This window comes from Mustela nigripes, chromosome 3 (genome assembly GCF_022355385.1).
Source record: "Mustela nigripes isolate SB6536 chromosome 3, MUSNIG.SB6536, whole genome shotgun sequence".
NCBI classification, from domain to species: Eukaryota; Metazoa; Chordata; class Mammalia; order Carnivora; family Mustelidae; genus Mustela; species Mustela nigripes.
Genome location: NC_081559.1, coordinates 75,946,023 through 75,973,441, shown reverse-complemented (window position 1 = coordinate 75,973,441; position 27,419 = coordinate 75,946,023). Strand labels below are relative to the sequence as shown.

General features: G+C 37.9%; 1 protein-coding gene across 4 annotated transcripts in view; it reads left to right on the top strand.

Moving 5' to 3' along the window:
• CERKL (ceramide kinase like) overlaps positions 1-27,419 on the top strand; it is a 139,110-nt gene that overhangs the window by 51,902 nt on the left and 59,789 nt on the right. The window lies entirely within an intron of this gene.

The window sequence follows — 27,419 nt, the reverse complement described above, 5'->3', positions numbered from 1 at the left end:
TAAAGACTGACAGGCATGCCAAGAGTTTCTCTTGCCCCCTGAAGTTTCTTTCCTACTAGCATCAGCTCTAATTCATAACCATTACTCCTTCAGCTGAAGGCAAGTTAGAATTAGTTCTAAGGGAGCTCATAATGTTGTTTGTACTTGGCATGAGTGACACAGGACCATCTTCCCAAGAGCTGCTTATTGGCCTCTGTAGCATTTTCATCCTAAGGGAGGAATATGTTTTTGCATGTAATTGACTATAATTATATTTTAAAACAACTAATTGGTATTTTATAGGAGAAAATTATATCCCTGCTGCAATCATTGACAGAGTATCTTGAGAATAGGAGTTAAGAGGTATATTCTCAGGTTGTTTCTGATATAGTTCAAATTCTTATGCTAGATTAAAGTCCTTTTGTCTATGCCTTTTGTATATAATTAAATTCCTTCTCTGGAGAAAACATTTAGGTATGCTTTGTCACATTTTACCATGTGTTATATTCAAAGGCTAAATGAGAATTTCTTTAAATATTTCCAATAATATGTTACAGAAAGTTTTCATGCTGTTAAGTAAATTAGTTAACATTTCTTCCTTCACTAGATTATAAAGAAGTCATTATTTTAAAATTTTAAATCTTAATGATAGTTTCTGACATTTATTAAGCATTTGTTATGTGCCACTTTTATAAGTAATTTTTATTAATTATCTCATTAAATCCTCATGGTGTCAAGAACTACAAATATGTTCTCATGTTAAAAGGGGAATATTAAAGGGTGCCTGGGTGGTTCAGTGGGTTAAGCCGCTGCCTTCGGCTCAGGTCATGATCTCAGGGTCCTGGGATCGAGTCCCACATCGGGCTCTCTGCTCAGCAGGGAGCCTGCTTCCTCCTCTCTCTCTGCCTGCTTCTCTGCCTACTTGTGATCTCTGTCTGTCAGATAAAAAAATAAAATCTTAAAAAAAAAGGGGAATATTAAGAGTTTTGTTTGAGGTTTGAGGAATTAAAAGAATGCATGCAGCAAATAGTATAATTAAATTTTTAATATACTCATTATCTCTTGGTTTATACATGAGAAAACTAAGGCTTAAAATAGTTTAAAATTTTTCTATTCTGAGGTTAAAGAGCTAATACGTGGTGGAGGAGCTGGGAACAAATCCAGATCTGTCTGATTCCCTAACATGAACCCTTAAGTGATGTGTTATCACCTCTCAGGTCTGTGGTAGAGTCTACAGTTCTTAAGTGTATTTTATTTACTGTACAATTTAGACTCTGTCCTGGAAAAAAGAAAGGACTTTAAATCCTTTTCTTTATTTCTTTTTTTTAAATTTTTAAGATTTTATTTATTTCTTTGAGAGAGGGAGAGAACATGGGAAGAGGGGGAGGATCAGAGGGAGAAGCAGACTCCCCGCTGAGCAGGGAGCCCAATGCAGGACTTGATCCTGGGACCCCAGGATCATTATCTGAGCTGAAGGTAGTCGCCCTAACCAACTGAGCCACCCAGGCACCCTTTTCTTAAAAGAAATGTGGTATATCGTCTTGTTTGAAGATTCTCACTGTATAATATCCCCCACCCCCACCCCAACCAAGCATTACGAATCAGGCATCTAGATTGGAGTTCTAATGCTTGCCCCCAACAGTTAGGGTGAGCAGTGACATTATAATGCACTTCTTAGTCCTAAAAAAGAATTCCTCCTCATGATTATCACCATTATTGTGGTTTCTCAGATGCCTTGAAAGGGATCTGGCATGCACCTATGAAAAAGATAGCAGTTCTTTTTTTTCTTTTTTATTAAAGGAATTTTAAAACGTATATAAAAATAATGGTTTGTGTCTAATTTCTAGGCTTTATGTTTAGAGTTTGATAAGTGAATCACAAATGCTGTAAGCCTAACATGAGAGATTAAAAGTTGCATCAGTACTTAGATGAGAGTATAATGAATTGTCACTTAACAACTTTTTCACTGGAAAGAAATGAGGTAAAGAAGTAATAAAGCAGCATCCTCACAGTATGCATAAGTAGGAAGTACATAATATTTCATATTAAATGACAAATTATTATTAAGCCCCCTGGCATTCATTAGACTACCATTAATGCTAATGGAATTGTGTGTTATTTATATCGATATTATGTGCAACTCCAGGAATTGTAATCTTGTATGAATGTTTGTTGCTGTTTGAGGCAGGTGGGTGGATATTTGCGAAGGCTACACGCTGAAACATGATGATGGTATTTTCAAAACAACCATTTTTTTTGCCCTTGTCCTTAAAGAGAAACACCTATTTTCTGTTTTTTTTTCTTTGAAAAATTACCTTAAATGGAAATGTGCGAAATTTGAAAAAGTGTGCTCTTCTGTTTCTACTAGTTAGATACCCGTAGTTAGTTCTCTAATAAAAAGAAGAGAGGTGGGCACAAACAAGTGAAGCCTATTGGTGTGCTTGGCTTCCTGGGCTATCTGGGACATTCAGTGTCAGGCCAAGTTCTCTTGTACCACAGTGCTTTCCTGCTTGCTGCTGCCTAAGTGGCAAAGATTACTTATCTGTTTCTCTCATCTTGTTTGCCCAGTGAAGTCCCATTTGCACTCAAGTGGTGTAGCCAGCAAAGCCTCTGCAAAGCTGAGCCACATAGCAAAATCAGGCACTTGTCTCTTTCCGGTTTGGTAGCACTTCTCATACCTCTGATAGAACGAGTCGTTGCTTCCATTCTAATTCTTGGCATATGTAGGTGATACCTTATTAGACTGTAAGCTCTTCTGAGCACAGATTTTTTAAGCATGTGGAATTGGGATTCCCAGATTGTAAGTACTCCATAAATGTTTGTTATGTTACAAATGTTTGCCTAACTCAGTAAATGTTGGTGAAGTGAGCTGAATATATTGCTTCTCTGGTATGTGTTCGGCATTGTCCCAGATGCTTTTAACATAAGGCAACTCATTTAGTCTTGATCTGCAACACACTGATCATGGTCAAGACTTTTTAAATCCCTGCAGATAGCTAAGGAAACAACTCTGAGGGATTAATTGACTTGCACTGGGTCACACAGTTTTAAAGGGGTGGAATAACATTCAAACCCATGTTGTTCCAAGTCAGAAATCCACCAGTTTTTCACTATCCTCCTACTGCCTCCCCAAAGAAAGATTTAAAATCTTTTGGTTTAAAAGAGTAGTCTTGGTTTCTTAAAAGGCAAAGTGTAACAGACTGTGCCATATATTTGAAACTAAATATATTATTGTCAAGAATGTGTATTTTAAAAGTCTGTGATAGGGGGCACCTGGGTGGCGCAGTGGGTTAAAGCCTCTGCTTTCGGCTTGTGGCATGGTCTCAGGGTCCTGGGATCGAGCACTGCATCGGGCTTTTTGCTCGGCGGGGAGCCTGCTTCTGCCTGCCTCTCTGCCTGCTTGTGATCTCTCTCTCTGTCAAATAAATAAATAAAATCTTAAAAACAAAATAGAACAAAAACTGTGGTAGTACCGGGAGGGATGACATCATGGGCCATGTAGGTTGAGTAACTTCTAGAAGATGAGAATCTGATGAAATTGCTCTGCTGGGAAAGCCAGGTAATACCGAAACTTGATCTTGGCAAAGGAGAGGCCCCTGTGCAATCTAAGGGGAGGGGGTTTCCCATTCCCCAAGTTTGGAGCAGCAAGACTGGAAGGTTGAAAACAATCTGACAGGATACATGCCCAGCATTTACTAGGAATTTTCTTCCAGGACGTGCTGTTCTTCATTCAAAAGTGTCCATGATATCAAAAATATTTCCATTCTGCTCTGCATAAAGACTTTCAAGTTCAAACTCCACAAGTTTTGAAACTTAAACTGCTTACCATGGATACTCTTCAATCTGTCAGGAATAGGGTGACAATGTAGTCCTGATAGAACTGCTGGGTGGAAGGGATGATCTAAGATGGCAGCATGGCTGGCTCTTCTTTTTGTCCTCTTTTAACTTCAGTGAATGGAGAGTCTATCATTGCTGGGTTTATGAATGAGTCATTGGGATTTTTATTGACCAATGGGATTTTTATTTGGGTAGTCAAGGTTTGGTTCCTAGCCACTAACTTAGCTGTGTATTTTACTTCATAACTTCAATGAGCTTTTGAATTCCTAGCTGTAAAATCTAATGCCAACCTAGCTAGGTTAGTGCAATACTTAAATGTACAGTGTGTGCCAAACAGTGGGCACTCAATAAAGGATAACTGTTCTTATCACATAGCTTGCCAAGTTTTTGTTGAGCTTTTCTAGAATTTACATTCCCAAATCTTTTAGTCCTTCAAAAGTAAGTTTAAGCATCATCTTCTCAGAGGGGAAGGTGAGAGGGACTGTTAGTTCCCTATAGCATATATACTAAAATACTAATAGAATTCATCATTATTAGCATCATCGTATTTCACATATACCAACTAATGTTAATATCCACAATGTCCTTGAGACAGGGACTGTTATCATTACCATTTTTGAGATGGGGAAAACAAGACAGGTGGAAAGTTTGCACAAGGTCACATAACTGTAAAATTGTTAAATTTGGATACAGACATGGGCAGTTTGGCTCCCCAGCCCATGTTCTTAGCCCACAAGAGTATCACGATGCTGTAAAAGTTAGAAGGCCTGTTCCGTAGTCAGTCATGTTGCTTCAAAGTAAATGTAATTTTAGCCTGGCGAACTATATTAGCTACTATTTTTGGTATATTGGTGGGATCCTGTTATCCTTGTAAGCCCTTCCCTGGCTGCATATCTAATTAGGGATCAAATATATAAAAATTCAAGAAGTGATAGATGTCAACGACATAGTTATTTACAGTTAATACATATCTGTGCCCCTTATGTTTAAGTGCTGCTTGGTTCTAAAATGTCATTCAATATTTGACTTTTAGTTAAAACCATAGTCATATTAATGTTAGGCAACTGCTAAGATTTTCCTGTTGTTGACTAGGATAGCCAGAAACAGTAATGACTGAAATTGATCTGTCAATTTTAGATGTCAGACTCAGGAGGGAAAAAAAATAAAGATGTTTCTGTCATGAAATTAGCTGAATCAAGAGAGAGAGGACCCTGATTTCTTGCATTGGTAGATACAAGTGCCTTGAACTAAATGAAGGAGCTAGGTTTAGCCAGAGAGAGAAGCAGTTCTCTTTTATGCAAATGGAATTTCCTCGGAGGCACAGAAAAGAAGACCTTTTAAGGAATTCTTTAAAGAGGGCTCCTGTATTCTTTCAATCTGTTTCCATTAATTTGGGAAGATTTCTTCATCTTTTGGCACAACAGGATATTCCAGGATTCTATCCGGTCCTGACTGCCCCAGCCCTGGGATCAGCTATTTCTGTAAGAAGTTGTGGTGCCTTTTTTGGGGGGGATGGTATTGCAGAACAGAAATCTAGCTGAGGGGTATGCACATTGTTATTAGGATGTCATAACTTCCCGGGTTTTGTAGCAGTAGAGCTAGGAAATACTGACTAGAAATAGGACTTTATATAGATGACCGTAATTCTAATATGATCCTGCTGTCTTCTTCCTTTTTTGTCTCCTTTCCCAATTTGTATCTCCTTCCTCCATAGGAAGAGCTCGGACTCCTAGCCGCGATACATTGTTCCACGTGCCCAATCATATGGTAGTCACAAAAGATTTTCAGAATAGCTGCAACCAAACCATTATGAAAAATAATTCTACCAAAATGAGTTCAAGATTTGTTGGCAGTTTTTTTGTTTTTGTTTTTTGTCTCTTTTGGCCCCTTACACCAAAAAAAAAAAAAAAAAAAAAGGATTTTTTTTCTCTTCCTAGTAGTTGTTATTCATTTGACTCTATTCAGTTTTAGTTTGCTTTTCCCCCCTCCATCTTCATTGATTTAATTATATTTTTTGGATGTGTAGAACATAAACATGTTTCCAAAAGAAAAAACTCATTCAATATCCTTTTCACCTCATCCCTTTTATAGATATCAATTCTGTTAGTTTCTGGTTTATCTTACAGTTCTTTTCGCAAAATTACCAGAACTATGGATTTTAAAAATTCCTTTCTTAAATAAAAAGTAACATAAAATATAAAGTCTTCTGTATTTTGCCTTTTTCACCTAACTACATATACTGAAAATCATTTCATAGCTCTTTTTTTTTTTCTTGCTTTGTTGGGGCTTTTTGTTTTTATAACTATATAAAACTATGGTGTGGTCTGTACCATACATTATTCATTACTTGTTCATGTTTGGGAATTTTGATTGTTGTTAATATCTACAGTCACAAAATCTGCAAGAAGTAATTTTGTATATATTGTATCTTGAAATTAACTTTATAGAAGTAGACTTCTGGGTTAAAGGGTAGACGCATGTGTGTTTTACTAGATATTGGCAAGCTCCCTATCTTAGGGAACTTGTTTTTCATGTTTATCAGCAGTGTATGAAAGTGGCTTTCCTTACCAACATGTTGTGCTTTCATGCATTAGAAAATTTCCAGTGGTATTGGTGAGAAATAATGTGTTAATATAGTTTGAATTTGCATTTTTGAAAGTTAGGAATAAAGTTGAACATCTTTTCATATGTCTAAGGGCCATTTTACCTATCTTGTGAATTGTCTTCATATCATATGCCTATTTTTCTATAATACTTTTGGTGTTTTTGCTCCTTAATTTTTAATTTTTAAAAGTTGTTTACATATAATATATATAAATCATATATATATTTTCTGTGATACATATTACAAATATTTTTCTCCTAATACATAATTTGTTCCTTAACTTCTTAAAATTTTTTTAGAAGATTTTTTTTTTTTGACAGAGAGAGAGACAGTGAAAGAGGGAACAAAGCAGGGGCAGTGGGAGAGGGAGAACCAGGCTCCCTGCTGAGCAAGGAGCCCAGTGTAAAGCTCCATCCCAGGACTCTGGGATCATGCTCTGAGCCAAAGGCAGCTGTTTAACCAACTGAGCCACCCAGGCACTCCTTTCCTTAACTTTTCTTATAGTGACTTTTGAGTCAAAGTTTTTGTTTTAAAATTTTTATGTTGTCAAATTTGTCACTGTTTTTCTTAATTACTTCTTGTATTTGAGTCCTCGTAAATAGCCTTTCTTTATACCAGGTTATAGAAAACATCATTCATGTTTTCTTCTAGTACTTGTGAGTTTAATTTTAGATCTCTAATTTATTTGGGGTTTATTTTGTATGTAGTGTAAGGTATGGACCTTACTTTTTCTCCCAAATAACCCCACAGTTGTCCTAACACCATGTACTAAAAAGTCTTTGTTCCAGAGTTTTGAGATACCACTTTTATCATATACCAAATTTCTGTATGTATGTGAGTTTTTTTTTTTTTCTATCCCACTGGGTCTGTCTATTCATGTGCCAGTGCTTATTTGAAAGAGATTTTGCCGTATTTTTCATTATTTGATAGGACTAGTTCTTCTCATAGACCTCCCTACCCCACCTTCTCCAGGGTTTCTCCTTATTTTTGCAGGTTAATTTTCAGATAACTGCATTAGTATGAGCTTGTCTAGATTTGGAAAATAAAATCTAAATAAAATTTGGTATTTTAAGGAGAGCACATTACATTTATAGATAAACTTAGGAAGAGCTGACATCTTGGACTAGAGCTTGTGTAGCAAAATTTGCTTCAGTCGGGTGCCATAATCTCCCAGAAACAAAGTCCTAAATCAGTATCATTTTGATGGAGAGTATCCCTTAGATTTTGTTTTCCCCTCCGTTTTCTTATACTGAATTGTTAGGCTTTTGGAAACACACATTATTATAATGTATAATACAAGGTTAATTTTATGTAAATTTCAGGCTCCTGAAATTTCGCTGGGCGCATCTGCACTCTTGTTGTAAAAATACATTTTTAGCAAGAACCCTGCTAAGTCTGTTTAATTGGACCCCCCCTCAGCCCACACCTGATGACCCTTAATATCTGGTCAGATTCCTCGTTCTCCATCTGATATCTGATCCCCTGGTGTGTCTTCAGCAAGAATTCTGTTAAGTGGGTTGAAGTCAGAATCCGCTTCACTTCCCATGTTTCCTCTTAATAACTTTGTGTCCAATTGACCCCACCCTGCTCCTTGGCTGTGAGTTTCCAGGTTTTCATGTTGAATATATGGAGGTCCCTCTCCTCAGTTGGAACAGTTCTGAATAAAATCTGTATTTACCACTTTACTGGTCAGCTCAGGTTTTTCTTGGACAACACATATTTTAGTACATGAAATTTTTCAAGAATCTTTTTACAGAAACATATATTCTTGGAATACTAATGATTTTTTTTAAAGTCCTACAGATAATTAAAACTCTCTCAAAGGCACATTGACTAACTTATATGTAATCCAGAGACGATACACTGAAAAAACTTTCTAACTGATAAAATCATTGAATTAAAAAATGGGTTCATCATCACTAGCCTTCAGGGAGATTAAATTAAAACCACATTGAGATATCACCTTACACCAGTTAAAATGGCCAAAATTAACAAAACAGGAAACAATGTGTGTTGGAGAGGATGTGGAGAAAGGGGAACCCTCTTCCACTGTTGGTGGGAATGCAAGTTGGTGCAGCCTCTTTGGAGAACAGTGTGGAGATTCCTCAAGAAATTAAAAATAGAACTTCCCTATGACCCTGCCATTGCACTCCTGGGTATTTACCCCAAAGATACAGATGTTGTGAAAAGAAGGGCCATCTGTACCCCAATGTTTATAGCAGCAATGGCCACGGTCATCAAACTGTGGAAAGAACCAAGATGCCCTTCAACGGACGAATGGATAAGGAAGATGTGGTCCATATACACTATGGAGTATTATGCCTCCATCAGAAAGGACGAATACCCAACTTTTGTAGCAACATGGACGGGACTGGAAGAGATTATGCTGAGTGAAATAAGTCAAGCAGAGAGAGTCAATTATCATATGGTTTCACTTATTTGTGGAGCATAACAAATAGCATGGAGGACAAGGGGTGTTAGGAGAAGGGAGTTGGGGGAAATTGGAAGGGGAGGTGAATCATGAGAGACTATGGACTCTGAAAAACAATCTGAGGGGTTTGAAGTGGTGGGGGGTGGGAGCTCGGGGTACCATGTGGTGGGTATTAGAGAGGGCACGGATTGCATGGAGCACTGGGTGTGGTGAAAAAATAATACTGTTTTTCTGAAAATAAATTAATCAATTTAATAAAAAAAGATAATAATAAGATAATTAGCATGCCAGACAGTGGAGAAATATTAATTTGGGAGATAAGGAATGTTGGTGACCAGTAGCTGCAAGGAGAGAAAGTGCTCTCTCTCGGAGAAGATAACATTTCAGCAAGTATGCAAAGAGGGGAAGGTAGTAAGTTATGTGGATATCCGGGGAGAAGAGCTTTCCAAAGAGAGAAAACAGAACTAAGTCCAAAGGTTCTGAGAAGGGAGCCTGTATACTGGAGCAAAAGCAACTGTGGGGGGCACCTGGGTGGCTCAATGGGTTAAAGCCTCTGCCTTCGGCTCAGGTCATGATCTCAGGGTCCTGGGATCGAGCCCCAAATCGGGATCTCTGCTCAGTGGGGAGCCTGTTTCCTCCTCTCTCTCTGCCTGCCTGACTACTTGTGATCTCTCTGTCTCTGTCAAGTAAATAAACAAAATCTTAAAAAAAAAAAAAAACAACAACAACAACCAAAAAATGGGTTCATGTAATTTTCCCCTAACATTTTCATAACTTAATAGTTTATGAAGAGTGAATATACAGTTATTTTATCAAATGGGATTTTTGTAAAGTTAATCATATTTAAATGCTATTTATTTTAACTAATTCTATGGTTGACTTCTAAACAGAGCAGGAAAAAAGAAAAAAAAACTTTTAAAGCCAGTAACATGTATTTTTCAGTTTGGATTTTTTTTTTAATTGAAATGTATTTGACACACATTGGTACATTAATTTCAGGTGTGCAACATAGTGATTCCACAAGTTGGTATGATACACTTTTGGTACATGTGTAGCTAGCATCTCTCATGCATTGCTATTAAAATACAATTGCCTGTATTCCCTATTAAAATACTATTGACTATATTCCCTATTTTGTTAGTATTCCCTATTTTGTTAGTATTCCCTAAATATGATTGACTTTTATTCCCATCACTTACTCCATGACTACAAGACAGTATCTCCCACTCTCCTTCACCCAATTTGCCCACCTGCTCCAGAAAACCATCAGTTTGTTCTCTGTATTTATGAGTCTGTTTTCTGGTTTTTGTTTATTCATTTGTTTTTGTTTTTGTTTTTTTTAGATTCCACATGTAAGTGAAATCATATGGTATTTGTCTTTCCCTGTTTTATTTCACTTAGCATAGTACCCTCTGGGTCCATCCATGTTGTTACAGATGACAAGATCTCCTTCTTTTGTGTGGATGAGTAATATTCATGTGTATGCGCCTGTGCATCGACTTCTTTATTCATACTGAGCGATGCTTGGATTGCTTTCATATCTTGGCTGTTATAAATAATGGTGCAGGAAACATATGGGTGCACCTATGTTTTTGAATTAGCGTTTTTGTTTTCTTTGGGTAATACCCAGTAGTTGAATTACTGGATATTGTATTTCTATTTTTAATTTATTTTTTAAAACTTTTTATTTTTATTTATTTATTTCTTTATTTATATATTTATTTATTTATTTTTAAATTAACATCTAATGTATTATTTGTTTCAGGGGTACAGGTCTGTGAATCATCAGTTTTACACAATTCCCAGTGCTCACCATAGCACATACCCTCCCCAGTGTCCATCACCCAGGCACCTCTTCACCCCAACGCCCCCCCCCCCGGAACCCTCAGTTTGTTTCCTGAGATTAAGAATCTCTTACAGTTTGTCTCCGTCTCTGATTTTGTCTTGTTTAATTTTTCCCTCCCTTCCCTTATGATCATCTGTCGTGTTTCTCAAATTCCTCATATCAGTGTGATCATATGATAATTGTCTTTCTCTGATTGACTTATTTCGCTTAACATAATACCCTCTAGTTCTCTCCACATCATTGCAAATGGCAAGATTTCCGGTTTTTCAGTGACTGCATAATATTCCATTTTATATATGTACCATTTCTTCTTTATCTATTCATCTGTTGATGGACATCTAGGCTCTTTCCATGGTTTGGCTATTGTAGACATCGCTGCTATAAACATTCGGGTGCACGTGCCCTTTTGGATCACTACATTAATATCTTTTTTTTTTTTTTAAGATTATATGTATTTATTTGACAGAGATCACAAGTAGACAGAGAGGCAGGCAGAGAGAGAGAGAGGAGGAAGCAGGCTCCCTGCCAAGCAGAGAACCCGATGTGGGGCTCGATCCGAGGACCCTGGGATCATGATCCGAGCCGAAGGCAGACGCTTTAACCCACTGAGCCATCCAGGCACCCCACTACATTCATATCTTTAGGGTAAATACCCAGTAGTGCAATTACTGGTTCATAGTGTAACTCTATTTTCAACTTTTTGAGGAACCTCCATACTGTTTTCCAGAGTGGCTGCACTAGCTTGCATTCCCACCAACAGTGCAGGAGGGTTCCCCTTTCTTTGCATCCTCACCAACATGTCATTTCCTGACTTGTTAATTTTGGCCATTCTGACTGATGTGAGGTGGTATCTCTCTGTGGTTTTGATTTGTATTTCTCTGATGCCAAATGATGTTGAACACTTTTTCATGTGTCCATTGGTCATTTGGATGTCTTTGGAGAAATGTTTGTTCATGTCTTCTGCCCATTCTTTGATTGGGTTATTTGTTCTTTGGGCGTTGAGTTTGATAAGTTCTTTATAGATTTTGGATGACAGCCTTTATCTGATCTTGCATTTGCAAATATCTTCTCCCATTCGTTGTTTGTCTTTGGTTTTGTTGGCTGTTTCCTATGCTGTGCAAAAGCTTTTTATCTTGATGAAGTCCCAATAGTTCATTTTTGCCCTTGGTTTCCTTGCCTTTGGTGATGTTTCTAATTTCTTAAGGAATCTCCATACTTTTCCCACAGTTGCTGTACCAATTTACATTCCTACCAACAGTGCATAGGGTTCCTTTTTCTCTGCATCCTCATTCTTCTCTTTTTGATTCTGGCCATTCTGATATGTGTTAAGTGATATCTATCTCTTGTGGTTTTGATTTGCATGTACTTATTGATTAGTAATGTTGACCATCTTTTCATGTGTCTGTTCGTCATCTGTATGTTGTCTTTGGAAAAATATCTATTCAGGTCCTCTGCCCATTTTTTAACCGGATTTTTTTTTTTTTTTGTGCTGTATAAGTTCTTTATATATTTTGAATTTTAACCCCTTATCAAAATAGCATTTGTAAATATCCTCTTCCCTTCAATAGAATGACTTTTCATTTTGTTCACAGTTTCCTTCAATGTGAAAAAGTTTTATATTTTGGTGTAGTCCCAGTAGTTTATTTTTGCTTTTTTTTTCTTACCTGAGGAGACCTATCTAAAAAAATGTTGGTGTAGCCTATTCCAAAGAAATTACTGTCCTATATTTTTGTTTAAGAGTTTCCTGGTTTCTGATCTTCAATTCATTGTGAATTTATTTTTGTGTATAGTGTGAAAAAGTAGTTTCATTCTTTAGTATGTGGCTGGCAAGTTTCCTGGAACTGTTATTGAAGATGTGGTCTTTTCTCCATTGTATGTTCTTGCCATTTTTGTCATAAACTAATTGATCATATAATCATGGGTATATTTCTGGACTCTCTATCCTGTTCTATTGATCTCTATTTAGTGTCAGTACCATACTATTTTGATTACTACAGCTTTGTAGTATATCTTGAAATTTGATGTTGTAATAGGTCCAGCTTTGTTTGTTTTCCAGATTGCTTTGGCAATTTTAGGTTTCATATAAATTGTAGTATTTTAGTTCTGTGAAAAATGCTGTTGGTATTTTGATTGGGATTGCACTGAATCTGTAGATGGCTTGAGTAGTATGGACATTTTAATGATATTCTTCAAATTTATGACCATAGAATATTGTTCCATTCGATGGTGTTGTCTTCAGTTGTTTCATCACTCTTCTATTGTTTTCAGAATACAGATCTTTCACCTCTTTGCTTAAGTTTATTTCTAGGTATCTTATTCTTTTTAGTGCAATTTTAAGTGGAATTGTCTGAATTTTTCTTTCTGCTACTTTAGCATTAGTATAGAGAAATGCAGTTGATTGCTGGGTATTAATTTTTTTATCTTGCAACTTTCTGAATACATTTGTTACTTTTTCTTTTTTTTTTAAGATTTTATTTATTTATTTGACAGAGAGAGAAATCACAAGCAGGCAGAGAGGCAGGCAGAGAGAGAGGAGGAAGCAGGCTCCCTGCTGAGCAGAGAGTCCAATGCGGGACTCGATCCCAGGACCCTGGGATCATGACCTGAGCCAAAGGCAGCGGCTTAACCCACTGAGCCACGCAGGCGCCCCCATTTGTTACTTTTTCGAAGCCTTTGGAATTACTTATGTATAGTATCTTGTCATATAAGAATAGTGACAGTTTAATTTCTTATTAATATGGTTGCCTTTTATTTCTTGTCTGATTACTGTGGCTAGGATTTGAGTACTTTATTGAATAAAAGTGGCAAGAGCAGACTTCCTTGTCTTATATCTGATCTTAGAGGGAAAGCTCTGTTTTTACCACTAGGTATGATATTAGCTGGGGTTTTTTTCATTCATAGCCTTTATTATGTTGAGGTATGTTCTCTATAAACCCACTGAGTTGGCAGTTTTTTATCATAAAAAGATGGTGGATTTTGTCAAATGCTTTTTCTGCATCTATGGAAATAACCATTTGATTTTTTTTAATCCTTCATTTTGTTAATATGTTATATTATGTTGATTGATTTACAAACACTAAACTATCCTTGCATCCCTGGAATAAATCTGACTTGCTCATGGTGAATGTCCCTTTTTTAATGTATTGTTGAATGCAGATTTCTAATATTTCATTGAGTATTTTTCATTTGTGTTCATAAGGGATATTGGGCTATAGTTTTCCCTTTTTTTTGCGTGTGTGATGTCCACCTGGTTTTAGTATCTGCATAACGCTCACCTCATAGAAAGTATTTGGAAGCTTTTCTTCCTCCTCTTTCTCTCTCTCTTTCTTTCTTTTTTTTTTCTTTTTCTTTTTTTGAATAGAGAGGGAACACAGGAAGTATGAGAGGGAGAGAGAGAAGCAGGCTCTCCGCTGAGCAGGGGGCCCGATGTGGGGCTCAATCCCGGGACCCCGAGATCATGACCTGAGCTGAAGGCTTAATGACTGAGCCACTGAGGCTCAGTGATCATTACCTCGAGAATAGGTATAATTCTTTAAATGTTTGGTAGAATTCACTTGTGGATCCATGTGGTCCTGGACTTTGATTTATTGGTGGTTTTTTTGATTACCAATTTAATTTAATTACTAGTAATTGGTCTGTTCAGATTTTCTATTTCTTCCTGATTCTGTTTGGAAAGATTGTATTTCTAAATTTATCCATTTCTTCTAGGTTCAGTTTATTGGCATATAACGTTTTATAATAGTCTCTTATAATTTTTTGTGTTTCTGTGGTATGAGTTATTTTCTTTTGTTTCTGATTTTATTTATTCACTTAGTTTCTCTCAGTTTTTTTCTTGATGCATCTGGAAAAAGTTTTATCATTTTTGTTTATCTTTTCAAAGAATTGGACCTTGGTTTCCTTGATCTTTTCCTTTTTTTTTTTAACCCCAATTCAGTGGTGATAAACTCTCTTAACTTTTTTTTTTTTTTTTGGTCTGGGAAACTGTTTATCTATCCAATTTTGAATAATAATCTTGCTGGGTATTCATGGTTGTAGGTTTTTTCCTTTTAGTACTTTGAATAAATTGTGCCACTTCAAAATTTTTCTGTAAAATCAGCTGAAACTCTTAGGAGATTTCCCTGGTATATAACTTTTTGCTTTTCTTATGCTACCTTAAAAATTCTCTCTGGCTGCTGGATGGTTCAGTCAGTTAGCATCTATGTTTGGCTCAGGTCATGCTCCCTGGGATTGAGTCCTACATCAGACTCCTTACTAAGTAGGGAGGCTACTTCTCCTTCTGCCTGCTGCTCCCCCTGCTAGTGCTCTCTTTTGCTCTCTCTTTCTGACAAATAAATACATGAAATCTTTAAAAAAAGAAATTCTCTCTTTTTCTGTAGTGTCTGTACCAGTTTTCATTCCCACCAATAGTGCATGAGTGTTCCTTTTTCTCCACATTCTTGGCAACACTTGTTGTTTCTTGAGCTTTTTATTTTATTTTTAATTTTAATTTAGTTTTGACATTTTAAATATTACATAGTGTGGACCTCCTTGGGTTCATCTAATTTGGAACTCTCTGTGCTTCCAAAACCTGGACATCTAGGTTAGGGAAATTTTCAGCTATATTTCTTCAATTTAGTTTTCAGTTCTTTTCTCTCCTCCTTTTGGGGTTTCTATAATGCAAGTGTTCATTTGCTTGATATTGACCAGGAGATCCCCTAACTTATTCTCATTTTTAAAAATTCTTTTTCCTTTTTACTGTTCAGCTTGGCTGGTTTTCATTACCTTATCTTCCAGATTGCTAATTCATTCTTATGCATCTACTAATCTACTGTTGATTCCCTCTAGTGTATTTTTTATTTAAGTTATTCTACTCTGATTATTTTTCATTTGTTGAAATTCTCATTGAGTTCTTCCACTCTTCTCTGTCATCTAGTAAGCATCTTTACAATCATTACTTTAAACTCCTTATCAGGCATATTGCTTGTCTCTGTTTCATTTAGTTCTTTCTGTGAGGTTTCGTCTTGTTCTTTTGTTTGGAGCATATTCCTCTGTCTCTCCCTTCTGCTTGACTTTCTGTTTCTATGAATTAGAACAAGTGCTTCTAAACTTGAAGGAATGGTCTGTGTTTGTGCACGTGTCCTGGGGCTCTCTTGCAGTTGATGATCTGCATACTGTGGGAGAGGTGTATACATACTGTGGGAGAGGGTTGTATGGGTCTACACAGAGGGCACCCTAGCAGGACAGCTGGCATGAGATGGTGTAGGGCCTGGTCTCTCCACATAGGGAGTGCCCCCAAAAGACAGCTGAAGTGGAAGTAGGTGCAAGCTGGGAGTCCCAGGGCTCTATGTGCAGAAGGTACTTTTCCCAGACAGCTGAAGCTGAAGTGGGTATAAAGGTGTTCTAAAAGTCTCTATGCTCAGGGTACCCTGGTGAGGTGGCTGGAGCCAAGGTGTGGAGCATGGGGCAGGGTGGGGGACATCCCATGTATTCTGCTCAAGGGGCACCCTGGCAGGCCAGTGGTAGCTAAAGTGGACATGGACTGTGGTGGTTCTGGGGCTCTCCACAGTGAGGGTACCCTCACAGGACAGCTGAAGCTGAAGTGGGTAGAAGCTAGGGTGACCTGGGGTGCTCTGCACAGGGGGTGCCCTGGCAGGGCAGCTGGAGATGAGGTGGGCACAAGCTGGAAGTTCCTAGGGTACTCTCTGCAGGGGGCATCCTAGCTGGGCAGCTGGAGTTGAAGCAGGTGTCAACTAGCATGTCCTGGAATGCTCTTTGCCAGGGGGTTCCCTAGCAAGCTGCCTGAAGCCAAAGTGGTGTGAGCCTGGACTGTTCTCAGTGCTTTGTATCTGTGTCATCTTTGTGTGATGGCTGGAGCTATAGTGGGTGCTGACCAGGGGTGTCCCAGTGGATGGCACTCTGGGGCTGCCTCGGTGGGATGGCTGTGGCCGGGATGGACTAGGGTGCCAGGTCTCACTTAGGTGCTAAGCTGGCTCAGGCACTCAGACCCTGTTCCCATCAATATTACCAAGGTTAAGAGGGAATGTAAACGTGGTGCTCACCTGCTCCTTTGGCCCAGAGAGTTCCAGCAGCTCCCCCATAATATAGCAGGGTTCTAGGGCCAGTTCCTTGATATTCTATTTGTTCTTTTGAACAGCGGCTTTTTTTTTTCCCCCGTTTGTGCTGCAGGGCATCTGGGGCTGGTGTGGGCTAGGGGCCCAGTGCCAGCTGGGGCAGCCCACCAGCTAGTGTGCTCAGAGCCCTGCTCTGTCTGTGCTGTCAAGGCAAGGAGGACTAGAAACCATGGTGCTCACCAGCCCCTCCAACCCAGAGTGAGTTTCCATAGCTTTCTTGACATTCATCAGGTTTCTAGGGCTGGATCTTCTATATACTAGCTGCTTTTTAAAGCCAGGGCTTTTTTTTTCCCTATGCGCCAGAGCAGAGGGATCTGCTCTGAGTCCTATCCCTTTCCCTACAGTTCCGGGTCAGGGATGGGAGTTCTTTGTGTTTCATCATCTTTCCTATCATTTTCTACTGTGTAGAAGCTGTTCAGATAGCTTGTAGTTCTTCTTCAGGGAGAATCAGTCTATAACTTGCTGTAGACTTAATGAGTCCAAGGAGGCCGTGAGTTCAGGATGTTCCTACATCTCCATCTTGCCCCAGACCTCTCTGGATATTTAATTGGGGAGAGTAAGGATAATAATAATTGAATAAAAGTAAATGGGATATATAATTGTTTGAAATTTCGTTTCCCCTGTCTTAGCTCTTTTTTCTGTTCATTCTTTCTCTATCTGTAGACTTGACCACTTCAACATTAAAATATGGAAGTACTGAGGTGACTATTTCTGGCAATAGGTGATTCGTTCTACTAATGGTCTTTGAGCCTATCTTAGCTGTTAGAGTTGTTCACATCAATGAGTTCAGAAGTTATGTGAGTTGAGAAGTTACTGGGTTTATTTAAATAGACTGTAAGACTGAAATTATTTTCATGTGTGTGTAAAGATGTGTGCATCAATTAACTTTTGCTGACAGTGAAGTGAAATCAATGAATTTTTTTAAAAGGTTTTATTTCTTTATTTGACAGACCAAGATTACAAGTAGACAGAGAGGCAGGAAGAGAGAGAAAGGGAAGCAGGCTGCCTGCCGAGCAGAAAGCCCAACTCGGGGGCTAGATCCCAGGACCCTGGGATCATGTCCTGAGCCAAAGGCAGAGGCTTTAACCCACCTGGGTGGTACCCCAATGAATTTTAACATAAATCTCCTAATATAAAATATCTGTTTCTGCCCTTTGCTAGGAAGTTGTCGTATCTTGTGTATGAAAGGTTTTACCGTCACTGTTACATATTAACTAGGCATAGTTTAATATTAATAGCTCCTGCGAATTGTGGTTAATTCAGGTCTTTATTTCCTGTATTTGGGTTTTATTTTTGCAACAGTTTGGTTGCTTTTTTGTATAAAACTGTTGTGAGTATATCCAATACTATAACAAGGTTCTGGGCTCTTAACTTTGATGAACACCGTGCCATTTCCATCATGCTGCACTCAAAACAGCACAGATGTGAGTCTGGGAGTGGCGTCCCCACTGCTCTCATGAGCCTTTGTTTGGAGAACACCCTGATTAACCCCCACCCTTCATGGTTCATTGACTCACTGATAGATCAAGTTTAAACTAGTACATATTAGCACATTTGTTACTAACAGAGGAACAGTTGGCCATTCTGTTTTACATTGATGGTTCATTGCAAACTGGCGTGCTAAAAAGGTCTATACTCTAGAGTATGAATTGAGAGGTTACAGAAGGACCAAGAACCGAAACAGTTGCATATTAATATTGAATTATGCCTATATTTTAATCGTGAATTATCTATTTGGGGGTTCCTTATACTATTGTGAAATTATGAATAAATGATTATTATCACATTGAGATTTTTTTTTTCAAGGAGTTGAGGGGGTTTATGTATCTCAATATAGCTTTCATTTTAAACAGTTTGTCATAATTGAGGGAAGGGGAGGTCATAACTGCTTGATGCTTTGTGTTGCATTTTTAAAATAGAGTTCTTTGTACCTAGTGATTTTACGTAAATCTTCAAAGTGTACTACATTTCTGCATTACATGTTCTTGTTTCATCAAGAGGACTAGATTGTACATGTCTGTTTCCTCATGGAAAAAATTAAACTCTCCTTTTTATTTAACTATTTTTCAACAGTTAAACCTTTTAAATGTTGAACTTTGTCCTCTTTCTTACTTTCCTAACTTGGTTTCCAAAGTCTTTAAATGCTGTTGTTATTGTTATGGTAATTTTGTGGAAGAGAGTTTTCCTAACCCATTTGGCAGTCTTTTTTTTTTTTTTCTTTCTTTCTTTTTTTTTTTTAAGATTTTATTTATTTATTTGACAGAGAGAGAGAGAGATCACAAGTAGGCAGAGAGGCAGGGAGAAGCAGGCTCCCCACTGAGCAGAGAGCCCAACGTGGGGCTCGATCCCAGGACCCTGAGATCATGACCCGAGCCGAAGACAGTCACCTAACCCACTGCCACCCACCATTTGTCAGTCTTAACTGGTGAATTTGGTCTTGGCTTCATCATCACTCACTGGTGCCATTCCTTTGACCAGCTACTTCTTTGCATTTTTCTTTCTCTTATGAGATGAAGCACATGTGCCCTGATGGCGAGAAGGGCACTCTGAGTCCAAGCCCCGGAGAGAGTTGAGGCTCTTTTTAAAACCAACTAGCGCCATGTCTAGTTTTAGAAGACAGTTGAAAGTCATCGGAAAGGGAGCCATATGGATACGTGAGGGGGGAATAGTCCAAACAGAACAGTATGTGTAAAAGGTTGATCAGGAAAGTCATGTGCAGACAGTTAGCAGGGAGTAAAGTGGTAGGAAATGAGGTCACAGAGGCAGCTGTGAAGGCTCTTGTTTTGAGAAAGATGGGGGCCATTTGGGAGTTTCAAGCAAAGGAGTGACATGATATAACTTTTCAAGTGAATATTCTGGCTGTGAAGTAGAGAGTATGCTCTGAGTAGGGGAAAGAATTGAGGCAGGAAACCAGTTAATTGGAAATTGGTATAATCCAGGTGAAAGATAGTAATTTAAATTAAAGAGGGAGTGAGACAGTGGGAAGTGATTAGACTTTGGATTTGTTTTTGAAGATGGAGCCTTTGGATTTATTGACTTGGTGGATTTGGAGGGATATTAAGAGAGAGAAAGTCAATGATAACAGCAAGGTGTTTGTGTGTGTGTTTGTGTGTGTGTGTGTGTGTGTGTGTGTTAGGGGAAACGTCAAATAATATAGAACATATAAACACATTATAATGGACACCTATATTGTCATCATCCATATTATATAGTTCTTAATGTTTTTCCATATGTTTTAACATTTTATTCTGTCAGTCTGATTTCAACTATATACATCATGACATTTCTACCAGAAATACTCCAGTATTTTACATCTCTACAAAAGACATTTTACAAATAACCGAGTGTCATTATCCTACCAAATAAATGAACAATAGTTGCTTATCGTCATTGAATACCTGGTACACACTGAAATTTTCCTTATGTTTTCCAAAACATCTTTTATAGCTGACTTGTACCAAGTGACTTGGACTAGTGTCCAATCAAGAGTCATTCATCAAATTAAGCATATTTAAACTACAACACTAAAATAGTCCTCTCATTTTAAAAATTCCAACATTTATGAAAGAGATGAGGTTGTCCTGTAGATATTTTAGTGTGCATAAGGAACACTTAGAAAGCCTATTTAAATAAAGATATTGTCCCCCATTCCCAAACATTCTGATTCAGTAGGTCTGGAATGGGCCTTTCTTTTCTTTCTTTTTTTTTTTTAAATTTTTAAATTTTTTAATAAACATATAATGTATTATTAGCCCCAGGGGTACAGGTCTATGAATTGCCAGGTTTACATACTTCACAGCACTCACCATAGCACATACCCTCCCCAATGTCCATAACCCCACCACCCTCTCCCTATGCCCCTTCCCTGCCACTCTCTGTTTTGTGACGTTAAGAGTCACTTATGGTTTGTCTCCCTCCTGATCCCATCTTGTTTCATTTATTCTTTTCCTACCCCCCAAGCCCCCCACGTTACCTCTCTACTTCCTCATGTTAGGGAGATCATATGATAGTTATCTTTCTCCAATTGACTTATTTCGCTAAGCATAATACCCTCTAGTTCCATCCATGTCGTTGCAAATGGCAAGATTTCATTTCTTTTGATGGCTGCATAGTATTCCATTGTATTTATATACCGCCTCTTCTTTATCCATTCATCTGTTGATGGACATTTAGGTTCTTTCCATAGTTTGGCTATTATGGTCATTGCTCCTATAAACATCCGGTGCATGTGCCCCTTCAGATCACTATGTTTCTATCTTTAGGGTAAATACCCAGTAGTTCAATTGCTGGGTCGTAAGGTAGTTCTATTTTCAACTTTTTGAGGAACCTCCATGCTGTTTTCCAGAGTGGCTGCACCAGCTTGCATTCCCACCAACAGTGTAGGAGGGTTCCCCTTTCTCCGCATACTCGCCAGCATCTGTCATTTCCTGACTTGTTAATTTTAGCCATTCTGACTGGTGTGAGGTGGTATCTCATTGTGGTTTTGATTTGTATTTCCCTGATGCCGAGTGATATGGAACACTTTTTCATGTGTCTGTTGGCCATCTGGATGTCTTCTTTGCAGAAATGTTTGTTCATGTCCTCTGCCCATTTCTTGATTGGATTATTTGTTCTTTGGGTGTTGAGTTTGCTAAGCTCTTTATAGATTTTGGATACTAGCCCTTTATCTGATATGTTGTTTGCAAATATCTTCTCCCTGGAATGGGCCTTTCTACTGAACTTCTGGGTGATGCTAGGTTGTCATTCTGATCACCACTCTTTGAGCAGTACTGTTGTACCACTGTCTGATTTCTTCCTGGTGGTATCATTTAACTTCTTCTTCTATTCTCTTTATTACCTATAAAGTGGATTTCTAATCTAAAGCCTTACTTAGGTTCATACTTTGCAAGAATACTTCATAAGTGGTACTGGATGCTTCCTATTTCATTATCTCAGGTGGTATGTAATGTCTTAAGATTAATTAATCTTATGATTAGTGTGGATGAGATAGATTCCCCAAGGCTAGGATTGATCCCAGAGGCAGAGAGGTGACAGCTTGATCTCTCCATTGTAACCCCCCACCCCCAGAGATTGTGAGTGAGAGAGTGCTAGGGGGTGGAGAGGTAGAGAGGAGGGAGAGAGAATCTTAAGCAGGCTCTCTGCCCAGTGCAGAGCCTAGTGCAGAGCCCAGTGCAGGGCTCTATGTCACCAACTGAGATCATGACCTGAGCTGAATCCAAGAGTCAGACACTTCACCGGCTGAACCACCCAGGCATTCCTCCATTGTAATATTGCTATTTGAAACTAATAGATAATTGTTCAGTGGTACTCAGGGACCAGGGAGAGCATTTAGTTCTCAATAAATATGTGGTGGTTTTAATGTTTATTACCTTTGCTTGAAATAGTTATTTAAGTAAGTGTAGATCGTGGAAAATTTTGTATTTAATCATTCTTTCTAAATTAGTGCTATTTTTTCATTAAAGGAATGTTTCTTCTACTGGTACTACTTGATTACCCATAAATATAGTCTAAAGAGTCAGGATAAATGCACAGTTATTTTTAGTTACCAATTTTCAGAATAAAGTTTCTAACTGGAGCAGGTATAAAGAAGTTCTTATTCAGTAAAGTAGCAAAGACTATGAGTAGATAGGCCCCATTTGGTAGGGAATATCAAAATTTCAGTTTTCAATATGTCAACTTTGACATGTCTGTTAGACACCCATATTAGAGTTCAGTTGTAGGAAACATAAAATACCTCTCTATTTTAAATAAAAAGCTGTATTGTACAGATAATATGATGAAAGAACTAGAGAAGGGTCTAGAAATCAAATGTATTGGTGGCCTACAATTATTGCCACATTGCTTTCTTCTTTTTGCCCCCCTTCATATGTGGTATCATGAGATATTTTCTATGACCAGTAAACTAAGGGAAATAAATGGATTCTTCATGATACCATAGAAATGAGCTACTGAAGCATTACGGGCCTACTTGAGTGTTACTATAAGATAGGGAAGGAAAATCCTTGTTGTGGGCAGAACTTCAGACAATTGATCATAGTTTCTAAAGAGTGATAGCCAGAGGGATGGTTGCATACTAATGCATGGACAGAGGTTAAGAGCTTGCCAAATAGTCAGGAATTTGGAAGAAAGTTGGTTTTCATAGACTAAGAACAGAATGAGATTTGTTTTATATAAATAGTCATCAAAGAGCATTTATTTCAAAAGACAACCTAGTTAGGTAGGCAAGGTACCCCATTCTATAGATGTCAGTCAGCATCTTATAAAAGCAACCCTAGGAAGGTGCCTGGGTGGCTCAGTCAGTTAAGCTTCTGCCTTCAGCTCAGTTCATGATCCCAGGGTCCTGGGATGGAGCCCCGCATCAGCCTCCTTGCTCACCAGGGAGTCTGCTTCTCTCTATCTCTCTCTGCTCCCCACTCATGCTTGTGCTCTCTCTCTCTCTCTCTCCCAAATAAATGCAACCTTTAAAAATGTAACCTGTAAAAAAAATCAATGCTAGGGCTTGCACAGTGAACACATAAACAAAGTGGCCTTCATGCAAAGATGGGGGAATATATGGATTTAACAACAAATACTTCTGCTCAACCAGACTAATTTGACTCCTGTTACTGCTGAGTACTCTGCAAACAAATCAGCCCTGAGCCTGGCTGTGGCTCTCTATCTTAGAGCAACTGGTCACCCATTTGGTGGCAAGTTGATTACATTGGAGTTCCTCCATTGTGGAAAGTTAGTAATTAGTCTCATTGCTATGAATGTTTATTTTAGATGTGGATTTGAATTTCCCATTCACCATGTTACTGGCAACACTACCATCTGTAACCCTACTAAATACCCTTTTCAGTGAATTTGCATTCCGTACTGCTTTTGATCAAGGGACTTAATTATATCAAAGAAGTGAAGCAGTTGGCTGATGAATCATGGGCTTTGCTGATTTTGCCATGTTTCCTGTTGTATTTCATTGTATTCTACCCAGAAGACAAAATTTTGTGAAAGTAGTTTTTAGTTCCATAAACAAAATACATAAGTCTACAAACCAAGTAGTGAAGATCTAAGCGTTACCTCTTAACTTAACTGCAAACGGCCCACTCATAAAATTTTTGTTTCCTGCCCCTATAACTCTGAACTCTGCGGATTTAGAGGAATTAGTATGAGAAGAATACTTTCACATGGGAACTGACAGTGGTTCAAGTAAATTGGACATTGAGAATTACCTGGCTACATTTTTGAACCATGTGACTGAACCAACAAATGGAAAAAAGTAATAATGAAGTGGCGGTGCTGAAAAAGGTGATCAGTTCTAATTATCAGGGGGAAATAGTGTTGCTACTACTACTCATAAGAAGACAGTATCTAAACTCATCAAGCAACCTGGGCTGCCTCCTTGGAGAAGGTTGAAGTGAATGAGTCCATTGTCTAGGAAGGTAAAAATGGCCAAACTGACTCTAGAAGACATAGAAAACCTAAACAGACCAATTACCACCAAGGAAACAATTATTTTGGTATTCCTTAAAAAAACAAACAGGAAAACATTGACTCTGATATTTTCACAGAGATCTCTACCATACCTTAAAGGAACAGGAAACTTTGATTCTATTTAAACTGTTGGAGAGCATGGGGTGGGGGAACTCCTGGATTGTATTTATAGAGCTCACATGAAATTGATATCAACCTCTGATGATGCAAATCCAAAAAAGGAAAATTATAGATTGGTCTACTTGTGTATGAATGCCAAGCAGCTCTTAATTAAAAAAGAATAGATGGATATGTTCTCAACATTATAAAAATATCTCATTTAAAATGAGTGTACATGGAGAAACTTGAGATAGTCTCATTAAATTCAAAATATGGCACTGACATAGGAATTGATCAGAAGACTTCAGACTAAATGGTTCAGAAGAAATCCTAACACACTCGGAATTTAATATAAAATATATTTTATATTTAATATAAAGTTGGTATTTGAAATACATAAGAGAAAGATTACCAAATGAATGATATTGGGACAGGTGGATAGTTATCTGGCAAAAGAATGAAGTCAAATCCCAATTTTATCTTTCTATTAAAAGAAATTTTGGGGGTGCCTGGGTGGCTCAGTTCATTAAATGTATGCCTTTGGCTCAGGTCATCATCCTGAGGTCCTGGGATGGAGCCCTTCTCCCTCTGCTCCTCCCCCGGTTCATGGTCTCTCTTGTTTTCCTGAATAAATAAATGAAATATTTAAGAAATTGTTTAAAAAAGAAACTTTAAATATGCTTAAATTAAAACATGAAATAGAGACCATAAAATTATTAGAAATATAGTGGGTTTTCATTTTTAAAGATTTTATTTATTTGATAGACAGAGATCACAAGTAGGCAAAGGTGCAGGCAGAGAGAGAGGAAGGGATGCAGGCTCCTGGCTGAGCAGAGAGCCTGTTGTGGGGCTCGATCCCAGGATGTTGGGATCATGACCTGAGCTGAAGGCAGAGGCTTTAACCCACTGAGCCACCCAGGCACCCCATAGTGGGTTTTTTTTGGTCGCAAAAGGAAACTATTAAATATGACATAAAACCCAGAAACTATAAAAAATGATAAATCTACAGGTGTGCAAAATGAAAACTGTCAGGAAAAAAAGGATCATAGAGAAAATGGCATAAATAAAAATTAAAGGCAATTACACAGAAAAGAATTTGTAACTCATATAACAAACAAAAATTAATTTTCATATTTTAATAGGTTATTAAATAGTTTTTAATAGACTATTTAAATAAAGTTAACCTTACTTAAAAGGTTAATTTTCTTTTTTTCTCCTTCCAAGAGTGTGGTGATTTTTATTAAGAATAACTTTGGTTCTAAGAATCCACCCTCAATTCCATAATACAGTCATTAAAAAGCAATTATACAAGAGCAAATACAAAAAAAAATTACGGTTTTATGAAGAAAGAATTGGTTGATGCTGATAGTTCATAGAAAAATAAAAGTATCTCGTAAATATTTCAAAGTTTCTCAGCTTCTCTCATAAAAGGATAAATGTAAATTGAAATTAGCATGAGAAACAATATTTCTTCTCTCACATTGTCAAAGGTCAAAAAGTTTGAAAACATTATGGGTATATAAGGGTGTAGGAAAACAGATACTCTGTTCCTGGGGGAGTGTGAATTGATAGTAATAATTATAAATTGATTACTGACTGTGTGCACTTGTTAAGCACTTAAATTTGCTGATTTAATCAGCACAATTGCCTTTGGTAGGGAGTACTCTTATTATCCTCATATTACAGATGAGGAAATAGAAAAACCAAGAAATTGGACAAATAACCCAAAGTCACACAGTTGATAAATGGAAAAGCCAAGACTTAAGATGAATTATCTTAACACTAGCACCCACTTTTGGAGGGTAACAGCCCTGAATTGTTTCAATAGCAAGTAATTGAGGAATAGGATAAACTCTCAAGAGAGCATACCCCTTGATCCTGTAATTCTACCTCTAGAAGTTTGTCCTGCAGTTACATGCAAATAGATGCAAAATGACATTCATTGCAGTAAAGGAAGATTGGAAACAACATAAATATACATCTCCAGGGGACTAATTACATTTTTAAAAATTTTTTGTATTTGACACACACTGTGCACAAGCAGAAGGAGAGGGAGAAGCAGTCTCCCTGCTGAGCAAGGACCCCAAAGAGGGGCTCAATCCCAGAACCATGGAATCATGACCTAAGCTGAAGGCAGACACTTAACTGACTGAGCCACCCACATGCCCCTCATGGGACAAATTACTTAAATTGAATTTCATCCATACAAAAGTGCTACTCAGCTTTAAGTACTGAGTAGCTTTCTACTTACTACTTACTAGTTTCACTTACTACTCTACGTAGTAATATGAAATCCTCTTCAAAATACAGTAAAAGGAAAAAAGCAACATACATACTAGGGGGTAGGAATGCTACCATCTATGTAAAAAGCCAAAGAACACATGCATAGAATATTTCTGGAAGAATTCTTGAAGTGATACCAGTGGTCCACCAGGAGGGAAACTCAGTATCAAGGAATGAGCTGAAAACAGAGATTTTGAATTTTGTACTTTGAAAATGTCAGTCTGTACAGAAGACAACGGAGCATGTGACTCCCAAATATAGAATATTTGCACTGAGATCCCTTTGTGAAGAGTATAACCTAGTGCCTCACACAGACTTGGGTGTAGATTCGAACACTGGTTGATCTACTGAGTGGGACAGGGGCTTTGGAGCTCTTCTGGTTCCAGGCAATGTTGCTCCTCCCCCAGCTTTGGTATTAGCTGGAGGTAAGATAAGTTTGTAGAGCTCCATGTGGTTGGGGCAAGACCCCACTCCTCACACCCCACTTTCCAACCTGAACTGCTGCAAAGCATTCTTTCACTCCCTAAAGCCCTTCAACAGTTGTATTGTCGTTCCTTTAAGGCTCTTTCTTTGTACTCTCTAATGCAACACCATCCCCACTGTCCTTAACTTCAGACACTATGTTATTCTGCCCTGTCGAATGAATAGCCCATCAGTAGCAAAATCTCTTATATTTTTGATTACTTTCCCCAAATTCCCTTACCTTCTTGCTTTAGTAGAGAGACCTAGCTTTCCCGGGAATTTCTAGCTTCCCCTACA